Source organism: Leptonychotes weddellii, chromosome 1 (genome assembly GCF_054177405.1).
Source record: "Leptonychotes weddellii isolate Sample4059 chromosome 1, ASM5417740v2, whole genome shotgun sequence".
NCBI classification, from domain to species: domain Eukaryota; kingdom Metazoa; phylum Chordata; class Mammalia; order Carnivora; family Phocidae; genus Leptonychotes; species Leptonychotes weddellii.
Window position 1 is genome coordinate 136,643,989 of NC_138369.1, and position 17,275 is coordinate 136,661,263.

Below are 17,275 nucleotides of genomic sequence, written 5' to 3' on the forward strand. Positions count from 1 at the left end.
GAAAAAAAAAATTGTTATCTGCTGAAGCTTCTACCAAAGATGCCCCGCTTTGCTTTCATTAAAATATTTATTGAATGTTCACAGTAATTCAGGCACCTTGATTGGCCCTAGGTGTACAAAATAGAAAGATGCTGTTCTGATCTTCAGGGAGCTCAAATTCAACTCTACTTAGCAAGTTGTTTGAGTTCATGATTCTTTTTATCTTTTTCATTCTGCTCCTAAAACAATAATAAATTAAAATTAACACACACACAATTTTTAATTACCAGTTCTTTTTCACCTTGGATATCTCACAGGTGTGTGCTATGTGTTCATAAATGAGTCACATGCATATATAGATCATTTTGAATATGGTCTCCCAGTGATTCTATTTTTTACTTGTTCATTTGCCAGGAATAAATTATAAAGAATTTAAGATTGGGGCGCCTGGGTGGGCTCAGTCGTTATGCGTCTGCCTTCGGCTCAGGTCATGATCCCAGGGTCCTCGGATCGAGCCCCGCATCGGGCTCCTTGCTCCGCGGGAAGCCTGCTTCTCCCTCTCCCACTCCCCTTGCTTGTGTTCCCTCTCTCACTGTGTCTCTCTCTGTCAAAAAAATGAATAAAATCTTTAAAAAAAAAAAAGAATTTAAGATAATAGACATAGTCGTGATTCCTTGGTATCACTATGTGATATTTGTTTTTTTTAAAAAAAGAGTAAGGCTGATGTTTCAGGATCTCATTTCTAAACATAATCTGAATAAACATGTCCTTGAACTATTTTCTCTTCCAACTTCTTCTGTCTTGGTTAGGGCAGAACTTCCCTAAGATTGGACATGCCGGTATCATTAAAATACTGCTTTTTATATAGTCTTTTAAATCCAAAGTGAGTATGAATAAACACATCCAACATTAGTACACAGTTCTTTTACATTAAGAGAAAACCAGAAATGCTTTTTCCCTTGCCTGAGATTTTAACTGCAAAAAATCCCTTAATGGGTTTACCTTACATACCCAAGATCCTGTAAACCCTTGTCTCCATTTTATATTCTGCTGGCCTCCTCCTTGTGCATTTCAAAAATCAGAACAAAGAGCTAGTCAAGGAAAGAAAATCCTTACAAAGTGCTGTTCTAATACAGCTGCCTCCTTCTCTTCTTCCACCTAATGTTTATTAGCTTTTTGGTTTTGTATTGAATTGATAAGGAGTTTATAGAGATTAAAAATCCTCACAAGAGTCATCATCTACTGAAGCCAATTCCACTGGCTTTGTAGGTGAAATGTGGTAATAAATGGAAGATGGATAAAAGGAGTGGAACAATGATATAGCTGTATGATCCTATTGCAGAGCAAGTGGAAAAAAAAAAAAGTGGTATTTAATTCCTTCAGTGTCTTGAGAATCTATCACTCAGACAGAACCCTTAACAGAAATCTAATTCTCCAGTTGCTGGACAAAGTTAATTAATTTGCAAATATATTTCATCTTCTAAGTGACAGCCTTGTCTACTGTAGGCAGTGAGGAAACAGGAGGCTGAAACTAGAGCATGAAGTGCTGGCGGGCTCACGTGACACGACTCTAACCCTGGAGATTCGAGGTGACACCAGCTCGTTACATCTCCCCTAATGAGCTGCTCGTAAAAGGGAAATATTTTGATTAAGGTAGCGAGGGGGGCACTTGCGATGCTATCCATGTGCTGCTTCTAATTGCTTTGTCATACACTTAAGTTTCTTCAAAGGAATGATGCCTGCAGAGACAGGAGCCTTCCTGATTTTTGTCATCAGCCCCGAGGTGGGGGGAGGAGATGTTTACTTTTGTTTCCTGATTTCTCTAGTCACTGCCTTAATCTCTAGAGCCTTCATTTTGGATCCACTCATCCTGTATGGGAGTCTTTCTAACTACTTTAGTTAGAGACTTGCACTGCCAACTTTCTAGCACAAGATTCAATAAAGACCCTGGGATTCTAGCTTGGGACATGTGTATGTATAGATTTCCGACTATGAGGATCCTGTCCCCACATCCAAATTACTTCATAGGCTCGTATGCTTCTATGGCATTGGCAGAAAAATTACAAACTCAAAACTGATAGGGGGCTGGGGAATTAGCATGTGTATTCAGACGGGAGTCAGACTCTACCTCGTTCCCAACCTAGGAGGTTCTTTTGTTTGTAAGGCTGGACTTCTTGGCTCCATCTGCTGAGTCTGCAACATCATTCCAGACGCTAGTACACAAACCAGGAGAGCAGCATAATGAGCAAGGAGGAAGTGGTTAAGGACAGAGTTGGAGATTCATAACTGGAAAAGATCACGCAGGGCTTTGGGTCACACGATGGACTATGGCTTGTATTGCAAGTGCAATGAGAAGCCAATGAGGACATTTAAATAGAGAGATTATACGACTTGAATTTATGTTTCTAGAAGAATACTTTGGATATTGTATGGCGGATGGATGAGCAAGGAGTAAAAGTAGCATCAGGGTTGCTGATCAGAGGCCTAGTCGGTGAAGTTAGTGGGTTGGAATGTTGATGGACTGAACACTGATACCGGAGGTAGAGCAGACAGGCCTTGCTGAAGGACTGAAGGTAGAAGATGAGGGAATTGAATGGCAAATGGGGGAATCAAAGATAGCTACCGGGTTTTTGATTTTGAGCAACCTAGTAGACATAAGCACCAGAGAGTTTGGTCTTTGTAGAACACGGGCCTTGACCAGCTCTTGTTAGTTCCTGTCCAAAGGGTGGGAGCATGGCCCCTAAAACTCAGTTTGGTTATCAGACTCTTAAAACAAATATTTCTGGTACTGTGTTTCTCTCTGTACTTTTGCCCTTGAAATATTACTGCTTTTCAGCACCTGCATTGACTAGGACCACCCCTGTGGCTCCCTTCGCAATACCCTCATCCCTACATTGGGACTGGAGTTCCAGTCCCGTGCCCAGTGCTTGCACTGCCTTTGTGGTGGGTATCGTTTTAGATTCGAGCTCCTTTCATCTTGAGTCTATTTCACTCTGATTTATTGAGCCTTTGCCTGCTTAGTTTTGAAATAAGAAAGGTAAATACAGTGATACCAAAATCTGTAGCAAGTTCTTACAAAAATTTTGCCCTCACTTTGAGGCCAGTGTCCCCAGAAAAAAATACTCTGAAAAGTGCCCTTCTCCTTTGGCTATCCCCAAGCACCACTGGCATTATAGAACTATCAGTTGGTTTATCTAAAGCACTCAGTTCATTATGTGCTCACAACGGTCAAACATAATAACCCAAGGCAACACTCTAGAAATAATTGCACAATTATGAGGAACTGTAATTGAAGGAGTTCCTGAGAGAAAGAAGAAATTAAATTTTATTAAAAAGAGAAAAGGGGAATAAAGAGAGAGAACTGTGTGTGTTCCTTTCCAAAGATCAGAGCTATTCCATGTCTTGTTAGTGGGCATCCATTTGGAAATTTTAACATATACATCTCATTTACTATCTTACAAAGTAGAAAAACAAAAGCACTGTTTCTCTTCATTTAGTAACCATAGATTTATTTCGAGGATAGCGTTGCAGTATACCAATCAAATGACTTGTAACTAAATGTTCATTTTATTCAGATGCTATAGGTCTGGTGAACTAATGAAAGAGAGAACTATTTGCCTCATTCACAAATGTAGAATTCTGCTATCAAAAAAAAAGCGGGGGTGGGGTAAGGGGGTAGAAAAGAAAAAAAAAAGCACCACTTTTTCAAAAATGGTGTTAAGAAAATCCGTAAGCCAGTTTTTAAAAAATGATCAATCACCTCCTGCAATCTAAAAATGGGGATATAAAGAAATTTTTATAATTCCAGATAGCACTAAAAAGCTTGAAATTGCTTCATTCTTTTCAAAGAAAACATTATTCTAGCTAAACTTTCCACCCAGTTGTCATGACAACCTTGCCTGTTTTCTACGATGTAGAGACAATTAGATATTAACCTGGGCATTTAGAGAAAGACACTTCTAACTTAGAGAAAGACTTGTTGATTTGTGTTTGGCTGGGTAGACAAAGGAATGATTATTATAATTTTTCCTGGAGCTGATATTCTTTGAGCCTTCCAGACCATTTTCTTGGAAAGGAGTAGCTCTGATTTTTACAGATAAAGTAAACAGGATCAAGAGGAAGAGGATACAAATGGGGTGTGTTAACTAGTACGCTACCAACTGGAAAACTAGAGAAAATCATATTTTTTTATTTCTTTGACAACCATCTTTAATATAGTGACTGTCATCACTGTAGATCTATGCAAAATGGAAGAGTAATTTGCCCGAGATTTAACTGGAGAAGCTAGTGGCAGGGAACTGTATCTCTATGCTTTAACAAACAACAGTTATTAAATCTGTAGCCCTAACTCTTTCATTTACTTTATGTATCTTGTGAGAGACAGCAAGGAAAGCAATGAGATGGAAACCACCTGAGAATGCAGAAATTAATCCTTCCTTTATTAGGGTTTTTGTCTAACTGGAACTCTTTCTTTTTCAATTCAGATAATAAAATTCTTTTTTTTTTTTTCATTATCTTCCTTGCTATTAAAGTTGTTTTTTTTTTCCTCCTACTTCCTAATACTGCCAGAGTGGGAGAGGGGTGGGGGCAAATGGTTGGTAAGGAAGAGCTGCTTTAGATTAAATGGACTCCTAAAATGGATCTGAGGCATTGTCCTAGAGCATTTGTATAACTCCAATACCATGCTATTTCCCTGGTTCATGTAGATGTTTACATAGACTAGAACTATTGACAAAACATGTACCATATGGATGGGGAACAAGGTAAAATGCTTCAAAAAAAATGTGACTCTAAAAGAACAATAATTTTTTCTTGAAAAAAAATCAGGGCTTTTCTCTTCAATGTACTAACCTGAGGAAGCAATATATTTTCTAATTACACTGTCAGTGTTCAAAATATTTAGGGACTCTTCTCCTGGAAATTGCTTCTAGATTCTCCCGCATGTTATTTCAATTGTCCTAAGAAAAGCAAATCTGTATTCATTAAGAGTAAGCCAAGTCTGTTAAAAAGGTGGATATTCAAGTTTGGCAAAACCATTTTTACTTCAATGGGTTTTTTGTTTGTTTGTTTGTTTCTTCGTTTTTTAAAGAGCAATGAAGATTGCATTTGTGTGTGCATGAGGGAGGGAACATGGTGGCTATCCCAGTTTTCTAGAGCTGCCATAACAAAATAACCCAAACTGGGTGGCTTAAACTACAAAAAAATGATTTCCTCGCAGTTCTGAATGCTAGAAGTTCTATGTCAAGGTGCTCACTGGCAGGGTTGGTTTCTTCCGAGGGCCATGATAAAACCATCTATTCCGGGCCTCTGTCCTTGGCTTGCTGATGGCTGTTTTCTCTGTGTGTCTTCACAGAGTCTTCCCTCTGTACATGCCTGCATCTAAATTTCCTCTTCTTATCAGGACATCACTCATTTTGTATTAGTGCTTGCTTTAATGACATCATTTAACTTAATTACTTATTGAAAGACCGTAGCTCCAAATACAGTCACATTTTGAGATTCTGGGGTTAGAAATTCAACCTATGAATTTGGGGTGGGAGGGACACAATTCATTTCACAACAGTGGGTATGACTTCTTAATAGGATCCAATGGCAATTCCTACAGAGAAGTTTCTGTCAAGGAAAGCACTCCTTGGATGTTACACCAGCTCTGTTTTGCTGCATAGCAACCCATCCTCAGATTTAGTGTCTTGAAAAATATCAGATTATTATTCTGCCTCACAGTTCTGTGGGATGGTTAGATGATTCTTTTGCTAGCTCACCCAGGCTCACTTACATGGTTGAATTCAGAAGGAAAGTCTTCTGGACTGGAAGTTACACAGTGGAATCATTGATGTGTGTGGCAGTGAGTTCTAGATCTAGGCAGGATACTAAGTTCTCTTCGCAGGCACTCTCGTTCTCCTGTAGTTGAGGCCCGCCCTCTTACACACTAGTCTCAGAGCAGTGCTCTAAGAGGACGCAGGAAAAATCTATAAAGTATCTTGAGGCCCATGTGTTTTTACTCTAGTGAAACAAGTCATGGAGATAGAATGTACAGCATGGTGACTATGGTTAATAATACCATATTGCATATTTGAAAGTTGCTTAAAAAAGTAGATCTTAAAAGTTCTCATGATAAGAAAAAAAAGCTGTAACTACGTATGGTGATAGATGTTAACTAGATTTATTGTGGTGATGAGTTCACAATATATACAAAGATTGGTTCATGATGTTATACACCCGAAACTAATAGAATGTTATATGTCAATGAAACCTCAAGTCTGAAAAATATATTTTTCTTTTTTTTTTTTTTTAAGGTTTTATTTATTTGACAGAGAGAAAGACAGCCAGAGAGGGAACACAAGCAGGGGGAGCGGGAGAAGGAGAAGCAGGCTTCCCGCTGAGCAGGGAGCCTGATGCGGGGCTCGATCTCAAGACCCTGGGATCATGACCTGAGCCGAAGGCAGATGCTTAAAGACTGAGCCACCCAGGCGCCCCGAAAAATATATTTTTCTTTGGTCAGAGCAAGTCATAGGCTAGCCCAAATTCAAAGGATTGGGAATAGATTTCACCTCTTAATGGGAGGAAATACAAATAAATTATGTCCGTATTTAATCTACGACACATGTATAAATTCCGGCATATTTGTTAAAAAAATATGTTTAAAAAAACTAGTCTTTTGTGTCATAATTTTTAGTTCTATATTTACCTTTTGGAGGGAAATAATGGCACACATAAATTGAAACATAATTTTTTAAAATTCCCATTATTTAGCTTTTAGAACATTTTATTCCTGCTTTATTTTTAAATCTTACTCATTTTTATTATTGCATAAATCTTTAATGAAAGCAGTTTGCATTCTTCAAGCACACACTGGCCAGATGATGAAAGAGACAACCTAAGATGTTGGTAGATATGGGGCGCCTGGGTGGCTCAGTCAGTTAAGCATCTGCCTTCAGCTCAGGTCATGATCCCAGGGTCCTGGAATCGAGGCCCGCGTCTGACTGTCTGCTCAGCGGGGAGCCTGCTTCTCCCTCTCCCTCTGCCTGCCACTCCCCCTGTTTGTGCTCTCTCTCTCTGTCAAATAAGTAAATAAAATCTTTAGGAAAAAAAAAAGTTGCTGAAGAGTAGAAAACAAAAGCTTATAGATGGAGTATCCTAGATCACTTCCTGTTCCAAGGAACAGAAAAGTATCCTTACTCAGGTGATAAAGCCTTATTGTAAAGAAACATGAGCAAGTAAAGGAACACTGAAAACTCTCCACTGAGATCCAGCCAGGCTACCTAGAGTGTTATTAGCACATCATAGTCGGTGCATGATATGGGGCATGGCAAGTGTATTCAATTCCTGAGACTTCTGTAAGAAATAACTACAAATTTGGTGGTGTAAAGCACCAGATACTCATTCTGTCACAGTTCTGGAGGCCAGACGTCCAAAGTCCAGTGAGGCTATCCTTCCTCCGGGAAGTCTAGGAGAGGATCTTGCTTTACCTCTTCCAGCCTCTCGCGGCTGCCCCAGGATTCCTGGATCGTGGTTGGATCACTACTGGCTCTGCCTGCATTTTCACAGGGCCTTCTCCTCTGTGTGTCTGTGTTGTGTCTACATACCTTTCTCTTACAGGCGCGTTTATAATGGCATTTAGGGCCTACCCAGGTAATCCAGGGTAATCTGCTCACGTCAAAATCCTTAACTTAATCATATCTGCAGAGAATTTTTTTCCCCCAAAGAAGATAATTTACAAATTGTAGGGATTAGGGCTTAAGATCTTTGGGTGACCATTATTCAATCTACTATAGCAACCACCAACATCAAGCTTTCTCCAGCCTCTTAAACTGGCCTGTTGTGAAAGACAAATAAAATGTAAGAAGGCGAGAAATGTATGGATATTCAGCTGTGACAGACTGGCAGTGTCCACCCTCATCACTAGCCCCAGAAAAACAGCTCCCTACTCAACCATACTCTGTATAAGTATGTGCAGGTCACTGTCATTTAGGATGCCTATCATTTAGGATTCAGAGGCTCTTCTCAGTTGCAGCGAGTAGAAAATAGGAGGATGTGATCCTAATTTGTGTGTGTGTGTAAATCCCATTATGTTAAAACATCTACATTAATTCTCTTGAATCCCAGTTTAGAAAAGGCAGCAAAACTCAGCAGAAAGGAGATCTCAGTCTTTATCTGAGTTTTGAAGGAGACACAGAAATAAATGTCCACTGATGCCTTCCTAGATGACAACCAGACTGGAGAACTCTAACTCTGGACTCTTATATGCCAGAGGCAATCTAGAAGGGCAGAAATGGCTTCATGGATTCTGGAGGCCAACTGATCCCATTTTGATCTTTGGCCCAACTCTTAACTCTCATAAAAGCACATATGCATAATACTTCACATATAATTTGGGGAGGGATGGTAATTGCAAGAGTAACATAAAATAGATTGTATGTTTTACAAGAGCAGGAATCTTGGAATGTTTGTATTTCAAGTGCCTAGAACAGAACCAGGGATATCTGAAGCCTTGTAAAAACCTTGCTTTAAAAAGGCTTTAGCAGAGACAAAAGATTTAATAATAGCTTTTCCATGCAGCACATTCCCAGAATTGCGGTTAATGATTTTAGGTTTATGGCTACCAGTTACCACATATAAGCATACTTACTAAAGCCTGAGGCCATTTTAGTACTTTCTTTCAAACACTCCTAACTAACTTATTTGTAACAGAGTCATCATCTATAAGTCAGGGGAAGTTTGATAAGACAATCTAAAGGCTGTGAAATTTCCATATGCCTAGGAATCATCTGGATGGTTTGTTTAAAATACTGCTTCCTGGGCCAACCACGCCAGAAATTGCAATTCAGTAGAGATGTGTTACACAGGTGATTCAGACAGAGGTAGTAGAGGAGTGCATCTTGAGAAACACTGTCTTCGGCAACATTCCAGAACTTCCAACTTTTGGTATTCCATGTTCTAGCAAAGCCAACATAGGAGTACTACTCAATAGGTAGCATGGGTGAGATGGGGAAAGACAGTAATGGCCCAAACAGCGCATTTCTAATTTGTTTCCATGATGTTTTGAAGAAATGTGTCCTCTAGGCTGTAAGCACCTCTTCTGGCCATAATAAGGAGATATTGTTTATTACAACAAAGTACCTAGATTTGAGCCTTCATCAAAGGAGGAAAGGTCTTTGTCTTACAAGAAAAAGAAATGGAGCTCTATCTTCCTTGATGTTTGGTTCACTCCTAGACATCTGTCATTTCAGGATCCATGTCATATTTTTCAGCTCTACTTTGTAATCCTGTATCAAAGAACATGCTGGTGGTTTTTGAAAAGATTTGAGACACACATCCACACAAAAGGACCCAGAGAGAAAGCTGTGCTTTTAAATTGATGGAAATGAGCTGTCTGTGTGATCTTCATGTTTCCATCTCTACATCTGGAGAGCGGTTCTCCATTACAGACAGTTATGATACTTTAATGAAACTCAATGTTCACATCTCACTTATATCATCTATCTTTATCCAAGTTAACTATGTCAAAAAATAAAATAAAATAAATATCAGGGGAAAGTGTTGAACCTATATTTGAACTACTTTTTTTTTTTTTTTCCTATGGGGATTTCAGAGGCAAGGTCATGCTTTAAAAGTTTAGAGTAATGGGTTATTTGGTAAGATTGTAATGATCAGATTATCCTCAGGCAAGCCAGTAGAAAAAGGGCCATGCTTAGCAAACTCTGCCTCTAGCAGAGAGCATTAAGAGCCTTACGAAAAGTGGCTGGCCTGGCTTTTTCTTCTTTGTACTTAAGGTTATTGGTTACCAACCTGCAGAGGCTTCCTGAGATAACTATTTCTGGGTTTGTCTTTGACAAAGTATCCGAAACCTGAAAAAAAAAATACACTGATTAAAAATGTGCTACTGTGGTCTCTCAGTACACACATATAAAGGACAGACCTTTTGATAGTTTATATTTCAGAAGACACGTAATTTGAATACATATATAAGTTGTCCCTTTTAAAAAAAATGTAGCTCTACATGCCATGTTTATTTAGTCACATTCCTCTCAATGATGCCTTTGATCAGATTTAGTTATTTGCTTCTAATAAATCATAATTATAATAAAGCCCTAGAGAATTTGAATAATATAATTAATACAATTGCTCTAATAGGTATATATCAAATTATAGTTTCTGAAAACAGAGAACCGAACTTATTTTTAATCAAATATATAATATTTACAAAAATTAACCCTATGTTAGCTTCAAAGAAAATCCTTAATGAATTTGAAACCAAAAAGTAGTAACGCAGATTTTTTTTTAACCGAATTATGTATTACAAACCATTGACACAAAAGAATCTGGTATACCCAATGACATGGGAATTAAACAAAATAAGGAAAATGTATATTTTAAACATTTCCTGTCTAAATAGAAGTATAGAATGCCTAGAAAATAGTGATTGTATTAAAATGTTTGTAATTTATATTAAAGATATGTTTGGAGGAAAATGAATAGCCTAAAATTACTACATTACTAAACAGTACTTGGGAAGTATTCACCTGAAAAGATAGAAAAGGATGCAAAAGAAAAATCTAAAAAAATTAAACTTCTAAAACAGCTAATTAAAAATGAATGACAGGGATGCCCGGGTGGCTCAGTTGGTTAAGCATCTGCTTTCAGCTCAGGTCATGATCCCAGGGTCTTGGGATCAAGTGCCATATTGGGCTCCTTGTTTGGCGGGGAGACTGCTTCTCCCTCTGCCTGCCGCTCCCCCTGCTCGTGCTCACTCTCTCTCTCTGACAAATAAATAAATAAAATCTTTAAAAAAAATGAATGACAGATCTAGGTGCTGATTTTTTAAAAAAAGAAGATGAAAAAGTATCATTATAACAAAGATGAAGGCACAAAATCAGAAATAAGAACAGAGGAAATAAACCATGGAAAAAAAGAAATTAGAAGAATAATAAATAAATATTTTTCTAAACGTCCTTCAAAAATACTGTGAAAACATGATTGAAAGGAAACACTTTTTTAGGAAATTGGAAATTATCTAAATTTGAATTAGTATATGCATTCTATCTAATCAGATAAATTATGAAGAAGAAACATTGAGAAAATTATCAAATAGGCAAATATCAAGAAAGAGGCAGGCCCAGAAACTTGCTTAGGTGCTTTCTTTCAAGTCTTGAATGGAGATACTTTTAATACTATGCACCAGAAGGAAACCACCTCTTTTCTTTTTAAAAACAAGTCTGAAAATAGTCATTCAAAAAAGAAAGAAAAAATCATTATGTCATATGAATATTGATACTACCATCATAAAAAAAAAATTACCAAAATGAATTCAAGAGCAAATAAATATAATGTTACACTATGATCAAGTGGGGTCAATTTCAGAAATCCAAGGATGGTTCAATAACAAGAAATCTGTTAAAATATTTCAAGTTTATGAAAAAAATAACAAGAGAAAATATGTTTATCTCGATAAAGTCCAAAAGAAAATTGGGAGAATAAATTCAACCTTCATTTCAAACTTCAAAGGAATTTATAATACCTTTGCAATAAATTGGAAATTTGGAGATGTTCCTTACATGACATAAGTACATTCTGTATATTCATAACCAGGGCCTTGATTAATGGTAAAATACTCAAGGCATGCTCATTATTGCTTTGAAAGAAAACATAAGATCTGAAAGAAAACAAGATTACCACTATTAATCTTATTAAACATTATTCTGGATGTCATAGATATTGAAGTTTCACAAAAGAGTGAGATATGATATAAATATTGGAAAGGGAAAGATATTTGTAAATTATATGACTATATGTCTAGTAATCCATATAAGTCAACAAAAAAAGTAGAAATAATAAGTATATCTAAAAAGGTGATTGATTAAAATAATAATGTACATAACAATTAGAAACAAATTGAAAATTAATGGAAGAAAATTTCAATTCACTGGGCCAGTCATAAAAGATATAATATTTTAGAGCAAGTTTAATAAGCAATGTGTGGGTCTAATATGAACATGTTACAAATCCACTGAGGAACAAAAATATCTTGGATGAATGGAAATGCATGCTGTTTTAAAATAGGAAGAATTTACTTTTATAAAAATCAAATTATAAGACAGGGAACAACCAATGTTGGCAAGGATGTGGAGAAAGGGGAGCCCTCCTACACTGTTGGTGGGAATGTAAGCTGGTGCAGCCACTCTGGAAAACAGTATGGAGGTTCCTCAAGATGTTAAAAATAGAGCTACCCATGGGGCATCTGGGTGGCTCAGTCATTAGGCATCTGCCTTCAGCTCAGGTCATGATCCCAGGGTCCTGGGAGCGAACCCCGCATCGGGCTCCCTGCTCCACGGGAAGCCTGTTTCTCCCTCTCCCACTCCCCCTGCTTGTGTTCTCTCTCTCGCTGTGTCTCTCTCTGTCAAATAAATAAAAAATCTTTAAAAAAAAAATAGAGCTACCTATGACCCAGCAATTACACTACTGGGTATTTACCCCAAAGATACAGATGTAGTGAAAAGAAGGGCCACATGCACCCCAATGTTCGTAGCAGCAATGTCCACAACAGTCAAACTGTGGAAGAAGCTGAGATGTCCTTCATTAGATGAATGGATACAGATGTGGTCCATATATACAATGGAATATTACTCAGCCATCAGGAAAGATGAATATCTACCATTTACATCGACATGGATGGAACTGGAGGGGATTATGCTAAGTGAAATAAGTCAATCAGAGAAAGACAGTTATCATATGGTTTCACTCCTATGTGGAACATAAGGAATAGTGCAGAGGACAATGGGGGAAAGGAGGGAAAACAGAAGGGGAAGAAGTAAGAGAGGGAGACAAACCATATGAGACTCTTGACTCTGGGAAACAAACTGAAGGTTGCAGAAAGGGAGGCGGGTGGTGGGATGGGGTCGCCAGGTGATGGATAGAGAAGGGCACGTGTTGTGATGAGCACCGGGTGTTATACGCAACTGATGAACCATTGAACATTGTATTAAAAGCTAATGATGCACTACATGTTGGCCTATTGATTTTAAATTAAAAAAATGTATAGTAAAGTAGAAAAAATCAAATTATACCTAAAATAATATGTAATTTTAATCTCGGAAAATCAAGATTTTTAGGAACCTTGAAAGAACACAACTAATGTTTTTCATAAAAAATCTAAAGTAATTTTAGAAGGTGAAAGCATATTTTTAAACCAAAGTATTAAAAATTAGTTTGATAGTGACATAAAAGTAGTAATGGAAGAGAATAGAGAGGACGTGAATAGACTAACTTTTATATGAGTACTTATATTTTAAAGGTGAGGGGTAAACGGGATTCAGTAAATAGTGTTGAAAACTGACTAGCAACTGGAAAAAGTCTGGATTCATATTCCTATATCATATAATATATACAATATATATCCCGTATTATATCCTATATATCATAATATATCACGTATTATAATATGACTCCTATATCATAACAAATTCCAGATAAATCAAAGGTTTAGATATTAAATGAAACCTTAAAAAGCCAGAAATATTTAAGAATGTATTTTTTCTTTAATTTTAAAATGAGGACGCTCTATCTAAAGAGGAAAAAAATATATAAAAGCAGTTATAGATAAAATAGAAAATTATTTGGGGTGCCTGGGTGGCTCAGTCAGTTAAGCATCTGCCTTCGGCTCAGGTCATGATCCCAGAGTCCTGGGATTGAGCCCCATATTGTCGGGCTCCCTGCTCAGTGGGGAGCCTGCTTCTCCTCCCTCTTCCTCTCCTCTCGCTGGTGCTCTCTATCTCTCTTGTGCTCACTCTCCCTCTCTCTCTCTCAAATAAATAAATAAATAAAATCTTTAAAAAAATAAAAGAAGAGAAAATTATTTGGAACATAAGAATTTTTTTTTTAAAGATTTATTTATTTGACAGAGAGAGAGATAGCGAGAGCAGGAACACAAGCAGGGGGAGTGGGAGAGCGAGAAGCAGGCTTCCTGCCGAGCAGGGAGCCCGATGTGGGACTCGATCCCAGCACCCTGGGATCATGACCTGAGCCGAAGGCAGACGCTTAACGACTGAGCCACCCAGGCGCCCTGGAACATAAGAATATTAAATAACTGGCAAAAAACCCCACAAAACAGTCAAAAGACAAAGATAAGTGATAAACTTGAGTATGGTTTAGCATAAAGAAAATAAGACAAAGAGCTAATATCTATAATACAAAGAAGCTCTTAAAATTTAAAAAAAAAAACAGGACAGTAAATAGATAATAGGCATGAATAGGAGTCACACTAAAGAAGGATGTAATAAACATTTGCTCGTTCTCAACTTATAATCAAAGAAATGCAAATATAGACAACAATTATAGATCAGTAAGATTGGCAAGATTAAAATTTTCTATAATATCCCAAATTGGTGGGGCAATTGGGAAGAGTGCACTAACATATTCTTGTGATGACAATATGAATTGGCACATACCTTGACGGAAAAAGTTGGCAGTATCTAGCAAAATAGTAAGCCTCCATACTCATTGAGCCAACAGCTCCACCTCTAAGATTTTTCTCCCACACATTTACTTGTACCTGTGAACAAAGTTACGAGTCCAATAATGGTCATCGAAAAATTGTTTTTAATAGCAAGAAAGCTGGAAACTTAAACTTGTATAGAAACTGGCTACACTACTACATTCATGTCCTGGAATGAAGGAATGCTATACAGACTACTATAAAAAGGTGGTCATAATATATTGATAAGTGAATGAAGTAACTAGGATTCCATTTGTATAAGAATTACTAGAAGAAAATATACCAACTAACAAGACAAAACAATAAAACTGAAGCAGGGGTTTATTTTGGAAATGGAAATGGAGGTCAGAGTATGAAGAGGGCAAATTTTTATTCTCCTTTTTTATAACCTCTGACTTGTTTGATCAACATGTATTAATTTAGTGGTAGCTATGGTAATAATAATAAACAAATAAATATTTTAAGCTGTGAATAAGGAGGGAAATATGAGCCAGCAGCAAAAATGGCATGCCTTACTCCTTTTAGACTTGATAATGGTATCAAAAAGTAGCATAAAGGCAGTACTTTTAGTGACTATGAACCCATAATACTCAATATCAGATCTCAACCACTGAGTAATTCTACATCAAATAGGGACGTATATTCTCTGCTTTTATCACAGAGGCATTTGGGCAAAGAAAACTAATTTGGGGCCTTGTTGCAGAAAATAATGGGCATAGCCAGGCTATCTAAACAGAGATCCTGGTTTTTATATTCACTGGGAGTGCTTAATATAGACATCTAATCCTTCAGTTTTCCCATCTGTAAAAGAAGGATAATAATCTTTAACAAATCAAAGAGAGTTATAAAATGAGACTTTATATATAGACAGTATGCTGCAAAATGAATAGAAGTTTGGTTTGGTTTGGTTTTAGAGGAGATACATCCTACTTTATTTTCAGATCTTTCTGTACCTCTGTCAGAGCAGATAGTGTTAATCAATATGGGTTCTTAGTCAGCTAGGGTGAAAAAGATAGCTACTCCAGAATTTGCAACAGCCCTAAATCTGGGATAGATTTGTATGTACTGGGAAAAAAAAGAGAGAGAGAGAGATCTGAATGGTTAGGTTCTCATTTCACTGGTATCATGACTCAAATGTTAACCATTCGCATTTCTCTTTCTTGTCCTTTCTGGCATCTGTCATTCCCTATTATTTACTATTTTACCTGGCTAAAGCATTTTATTTATCTCTGTTTATTGGAATTTCTGAACATCAATTGTAGGTGTGATCTATTCCGTCATTCTCTGAGCAATGATGTATCAAATTTATTAAAACCAGAGACTAACTTGGAAAATGAAAGATGAACATAAAATTAAATCCAGAAAATCACTGTTAAATTTTGGTAACTGTAATGCTTTTTGCTTAGAGTAGAGATGGGGTTAGCCTTTATTTCATTGATGATTTAACTGTTGTACTGACAGAAAATCCAACTTACCTTGCTTATGGGAATGCAAACTTTTCTACATGAAGAAAAAAAATCTTCCAACATCTGGCAGGATTACTCCTTCCAAACCTGATTTTTCATTTCCCATAATGAACCTTCCTATATAATCTGGTCATCTAATATGCCTTCTTAATGTGCCCTCTTAATTTCTCTCCCAGTGTCTTTGCTCATGAAAGGCTTCCTACCACACTCAAACCGTACTGATCTCTTTCTTCTTCATGCTTCCATGAAGTCACTCATTATGAGTCTATTTACTTTCAACTCAATGACATTTCATGTCACTAAATTATTGACCTTGGAGCAACTTAATCTGGGTTTCACTTTCCTTATCTATAAAATTAAGCCACTGATGGGATTCAGCTGTTTATTGACTAAGTTTTTACTAATGCCCAATTTATGCAAGCCCCTTTTGTATGTGCTGGAGACCTCACAATTAAAAACAAGGGCAGTTGGCTACTCACTTGCAGTTCATTCTTGTGGGGCGACAACACGATATTAGCATAGTAAATACACATATGTTACATAGTAAGTTAAATGATAAGTGCTATGCAGACAATAGGTGAGGGGAAGGGGGATTGGAGTACTGGCGGAAGGTCAGTAGTTGGGTTCCAACTTTAAATGAGGATGAACTTCCAACTCTAATACTCTGAGTTTCTATGTATGTATTTATATATTTCTCTCAGGAAGATTATAAATTCCAGGACAGTAGGGAATGTATCATCAGGGTCTTTTGTTTTATGCTATGAGGAATATGGTGGAATGAATGAGAGTTTAGGTTTTGAAGTCAGAAAGCATTAGACATGTTCCAGGTCTGCAACTCACTTGCTTTGTGACCAAATAAGTTTCTGAATCTCTCCAACCCCTGTTTCTTCCTCTATAAAATAATATCTGGTTTATAATATTGTTGTGAGCATGAAATTAGAACATTATATGAAGACATCAGCATAGTGCCTGGCTCAGTGTAAGCACCCAACAAATGGGAGCTTTATCATTTATCCTATATAAAGAGTTGATACCCAATAACTTTTTATTGAATTAAAAGGTATTGAATGTGTTATATACTAAAATGAAATGTATTCTCATAAGCAAACCCTCTGGGATCTTTTACTTTCTCAGAAGTCCTTTATTCTTACAGGGCTACATACAACAGGATCTTAGGTATTCAAAAACTGCTTCTTGGGACAGTAGGTGAAATCTAAGTAAAGTCTGTAAGTTATATGATATTATTGTATTAATGTTACTTTTCTGACTTTGATCATTATATTGTAGCTGTGTAGAAGAATGTCCTTGGGCATTCACTATTTATGGGTAAAGGGGCATA